The following is a 5841-nucleotide window of genomic DNA, read 5'->3' as shown; positions in this document are numbered from 1 at the left end:
GGGGATGGAACAAGATATTCCATGCAAACGGAAATCAAAAAAAAAGCTGGAGTAGCAATCCTCATATCAGATAAAATAGACTTTAAAATAAAGAATGTTATAAGAGACAAGGAAAGACACTACATAATGATGAAGGGATCAATCCAAGAAGAAGATATAACAATTATAAATATATATGCACCCAATATAGGAGCACCTCAACACATAAGGCAACTGCTAACAGCTATAAAAGAGGAAATTGACAGTAACATAATAATAGTGGGGAATTTAACACCTCACTTACACCAGTGGACAGATCATCCAGAAAGAAAATTAATAAGGAAACACAAGCTTTAAATGATGCATTAGACCAGATAGATTTAATTGATATTTATAAGACATTCCATCTAAAAAGAGCAGATTACACTTTCTTCTCAAGTTCACACAGAATATTCTCCAGGATAGATCACATCTTGGGTCACAAATCAAGCCTTGGTAAATTTAAGAAACCTGAAATCATAACAAGGATATTTTCTGACCACAACACTATGAAATTAGAAATAAATTACATGGGAAAAATGTAAAAAACACAAACAGATGGAGACTAAACAATACATTACTAAATAACCAAGAGATCACTGAAGAAATCAAAGAGGAAATCAAAAAATACCTAGAGACAAATGACAATGAAAACATGACAATCCAAAACCTATGGGATGAAGCAAAAGCAGTTCTAAGAGGGAAGTTTATAGCAATACAATCCTACCTCAAGAAACAAGAAAAATCTCACATAAACAATCTAATCTTACAGCTAAAGGAACTAGAGAAAGAAGAACAAACAAAACCCAAAGTTAGTAGAAGGAAAGAAATCATAAAGATCAGAGCAGAAATAAATGAAATAGAAACAAAGAAAACAATAGCAAAGATCAATAAAACTAAAAGCTGGTTCTTTGAGAAGATAAACAAAATTGATAAACCTTTAGCCAGACTCATCAAGAAACAGGGGGAGAGGATTCAAATAAATAAAATTAGAAATGAAAAAGAAGTTATAACGGATACCGCAGAAATACAAAGCATCATAAGAGACTACTACAGGCAACTCTATGCCAATAAAATGGACAACCTGGAAGAAACGGACAAATTCTTAGAAAGGTATAACCTTCCAAGACTGAACCAGGAAGAAATAGAAAATATGAACAGACTAATCACAAGTAATGAAATTGAAACTGTGAATAAAAATTTTCCAACAAACAAAAGTCTAGGACCAGATGGCTTCACAGGTGAATTTTATCAAATATTTAGAGAAGAGCTAACACCCATCCTTCTCAAACTCTTCCAAAAAATTGCAGAGGAAGGAACACTCCCAAACTCATTGTACGAGGCCACCATCACCTTGATACCAAAACCAGAAAAAGATACCACAAAAAAAGAAAATTACAGACAAATAATACTGATGAACATAGACGCAAAAATCCTCAACAAAATACTAGCAAACAGAATCCAACAGCACATTAAAAGGATCATACACCATGATCAAGTGGGATTTATTCCAGGGATGCAAGCATTTTTCAATATACACAATTAAATCAATGTGATACACCATATTAACAAACTGAAGAATAAAAACCATACAATCATCTCAATAGATGCAGAAAAAGCTTTTGACAAAATTCAGCACCAATTTATGATAAAAACTCTCCAGAAAGTGGGCATAGAGAGAACCTACCTCAATATAATAAAGGCCATGTATGACAAACCCACAGCAAACATCATTCTCAATGGTGAAAAACTGAAACCATTTCCTCTAAGATCAAGAACAAGACAAGGATGTCTACTCTCACCACTATTATTCAGCATAGTTCTTGAAGTGCTAGCCACAGCAATCAGAGAAGAAAAAGAAATAAAAGGAATACAAATTTGAAAAGAGGAAGTAAAACTGTCATTGTTCGCAGATGACATGATACTATACATAGAGAATCCTAAAGATGCCACCAGAAAACTACTAGAGCTAATCAATGAATTTAGTAAAGTTGCAGGATACAAAATTAATGCACAGAAATCTCCTGCATTCCTATACACTAACAATGGAAGATCAGAAAGAGAAATTAAGGAAACACTCCCATTCACCATTGCAACAAAAAGAATAAAATACCTAGGAATAAACTTACCTAATGAGGTAAAAGACCTGTACTCAGAATACTAAAAGACACTGATGAAAGAGATCAAAGATGACACAAACAGATGGAGAGATATACCATGTTCTGGGATTGTAAGAATCAATATTGTGAAAATGACTATACTACCCAAAGCAATCTACAGATTCAATGCAATCCCTATCAAATTACCAATGGCATTTTTTACAGAACTAGAACAAAAAATCTTAAAATTTGTATGGAGACACAAAAGACCCCCAATAGCCAAAGCAGTCTTGAGGGAAAAAAATGGAGCTGGAGGAATCAGGCTCCCTGACTTCAGAGTATACTACAAAGCTACAGTAATGAAGACAATATGGTACTGGCACAAAAACAGAAATATAGATCAATGGAACAGGATAGTAAGCACAGAGATAAACCCACGCATCTATGGTCAACTAATCTATCACAGAGGAGGCAAGGACATACAATGGAGAAAAGACAGTCTTCAATAAGTGGTGCTGGGAAAACTGGACAGCTACATGTAAAAGAATGAAATTAGAACACTCCCTAACACCATACAAAAAAACAAACTCAAAATGGATTAAAGACCTAAATGTAAGGCCTGACACTATAAAACTCTTAGAGGAAAACATAGGAAGAACAGTCTTTGACATAAATCACAGCAAGATCCTTTTTGACCCACCTCCTAGAGTAATGGAAATAAAAATAAAAATAAACAAACAGGACCTAAGGAAACTTAAAAGCTTTTGCACAGCAAAGGAAACTCTAAACAAGACAAAAAGACAACCCTCAGAATGGGAGAAAATATTTGCAAACAAATCAACAGACAAAGACTTAATCTCCAAAATATATAAACAGCTCATGCAACTCAATATTAAAAAAACAAACAACCGAATTAAAAAATGGGAAGAAGACCTAAATAGACATTTCTCCAAAGAATACATGCAGATGGCCAAGAAGCACATGAAAAGCTGCTCATCATCACTAATTATTAAAGAAATGCACATCAAAACTACAATGAGTTATCATCTCACACTGGTTAGAATGGGCATCATTAGAAAATCTACAAACAACAAATGCTGGAGAGGGTGTGGAGAAAAGGGAACCCTCTTGCATTGTTGGTGGGCATGTAAATTGATACAGCCACTATGGGAGAACAGCATGGAGATTCCTTAAAAAACTAAAAGTAAAAAAAGGCCTTCTGTCGTGAGTGACACACATGGGACAGCTCGTTTGTTCTTCATGCGGAATCGACATCAAGAGATTTCGGAAGCATAATTTTTTGATAATCAGGCAGCTGTGATTGTTGGTCCTGGCGCCCCTGCAAAAAAAAAAAAAAACAACTAAAAGTAGAATTACCATATGACCCAGTAATCCCACTACTGGGCATATACCCAGAGAAAACCATTATTCAAAAAGACACATGCACCCCAATGTTCATTGCAGCACTATTTACAATAGCCAGGTCATGGAAGCAACCTAAATGCCCATTGACAAATGAATGGATAAAGAAGATGTGGTACATATATACAATGGAATATTACTCAGCCATAAACAAGAACGAAATTGGGTCATTTGTAGAGATGTGGATGGACCTAGAGACTGTCATACAGAGTGAAGTAAGTCAGAAAGAGAAAAACAAATATCATATACCACATATCTGTGGAATCTAGAAAAATGGTACAGATGAACCAGTTTGCAAGACAGAAATAGAGACACAGATGTAGAGAACAAACGTATGGACACCAAGGGGGGAAAGCAGTGGGGAGGGGGTGGTGGTGGGATGAATTGGGAGATTGGGATTGACATATATACACAACTATATATAAAATAGATAACTAATAAGAACCCGCTGTATACAAAAAATGAAATTAAATTTAAAAAATAATGTCTCAGGAAAGAAGTTTCAGAAACATGAATGCATCCATTCTGAAAAGTTAAGGAACACACAATAAAGCAGCAATTCGAAGAAGGTGAGTTTTGTTCAGGAAGAATTCTTGGATGAAGAAAGATGAACTGAATTTTGAAAAAATTTATGGGCACAAGCTGGAGGAAAAAATATGATGCCAATGCTCTAAAAAGGTCATGTATAAAGGGGGAGATATCCCAAGCAATGTCAAAGGGCTGGCAATAAGTTTTGGAATGGTGGATTCATAAAATGACACTATCAGTGAATACCACAAAAATAGGATAGTTGATGCTAGAGGATGGGGAGAGGGTATAAATACCAAGAGAGGAAACTCATTGCAATCAAACAAGTGATAGGAAGAAAATATAGATTCTGGAGCAATCTATATGACACGTTACAATAGGTTGATGGAAACATGGTGGAAGCTTTGTAAAGAAACTTCATTTCTTGTCAGGAAAGGAACTGCTATTAAAATCCATAGGGCCATGACTGCAGGCCTCAGGTGGAGTTTCAAGGATTTGTCAGGCTCACCTTAACCTGTAACATGACTGAGCAAAGTCTGCAGCTCTTTCTTCATCCGCTGTGTGATGCTCAATACATGCGGAAATGGCACTAGCACTTAGAGAAGATAAAAACATTGTGTAATTTAGCTGCCAGTTATCACAGTTTGAAAAACTACATTATGATTTTGCATATGTAGAAACAAGGCTCTGAGAAGTTAACTGAAGTGAATCAGATCCTCAAGACAGGAAAATAGTGCAAATTGTACTAGAATGAAGGCATGTCTGAACGCATACCAAACCCTCAAGATGGTTATATTCCAAGTGAGAAGATCAGATTCCTAATCCTCTCTCTCTCTTTTCCTTCCCCATATAAATATTTCCTTAATGCTTTTTCATTTAAAAAGTATGTGCCAACACTCATAAATTGGTAGATTACAAAGTGAATTCCCATCCTCCTAATTTCCCTGTGCCCTCTTTCCCCTTCTCTATTTGCATTGGCATGAGAACTTCTATTTACACTAAATGAGTCATTTGGGACAAGAAAATTAATTTATTTGAGCAGATGTATATAAATGTTACTCAGAATAGGATCACAAAACTGCCCAGTATTTACATAAGGTCCCTATAATTGATGACCTTTTTATAGTTTTGTGTGAAGAATCCAAGGAGCTGACTAAGAAGCTACATGGGAAATAGCAACATGATTAGAAATACAAGCTCATCTCTTGAATTCCAATTCTGTGGTGACACACAGAGAACCTAGAGGAGGAAAACAGCCACAGAATTCCTCCACCCAACAATGCAGTCTTCATCCTGATTGCGCTGAAAGTCAGCTGATACCATAGTTTGAAAGTGTCAAAATGATGGTATTCAGTACGGTTAATTACAAATGTTTAACTTTTTTTTTTTTTTTTTTTTTTTGCCCACACTAGGAAATATCTAACTTTTAAAACGAAACCAAGAACTTATCCTGAGTTTGTCTTCAATGGTACCATTCAATTTATACTAGAACTAATCATCTCCACTGTGTGACATTTTCAGACTTCTACTCTGGATCTTTCGAACAAAACGAAGAACACTCTGTTTCAAAAAGCTCACGGCTAAGCATAACTCTTATTTTATGGATCAAAGAATTTCCCTCAAGATATTGCAGATTCTGTACTTCTTTAACAAAGTGAGGGAAAAAGTCGTGATTTGGACTTCGAATTCTTGACAGCAGTGGGTAGAGCTTTCCAGGGGAAAAAGAAACACACCAAGTAAAAGCACCACAGATTTCTCCAAACATAGATGAGTA

General features: G+C 35.5%; 1 non-coding gene across 1 annotated transcript; it reads left to right on the top strand.

Moving 5' to 3' along the window:
- Positions 1 to 3325: 3325 nt before the first annotated feature.
- Positions 3326 to 3458, top strand: LOC137752632 (U11 spliceosomal RNA). Its single transcript, XR_011071244.1, has one exon. It is a non-coding gene; the product is annotated as a U11 spliceosomal RNA (small nuclear RNA).
- The last annotated feature ends 2383 nt before the right edge of the window (positions 3459 to 5841 follow it).

This window comes from Eschrichtius robustus, chromosome 1 (assembly GCF_028021215.1).
Source record: "Eschrichtius robustus isolate mEscRob2 chromosome 1, mEscRob2.pri, whole genome shotgun sequence".
Lineage (NCBI taxonomy): Eukaryota > Metazoa > Chordata > Mammalia > Artiodactyla > Eschrichtiidae > Eschrichtius > Eschrichtius robustus.
Note: the sequence above shows the minus strand (reverse complement) of the source record. Positions and strands in the feature narration are given on the sequence as shown.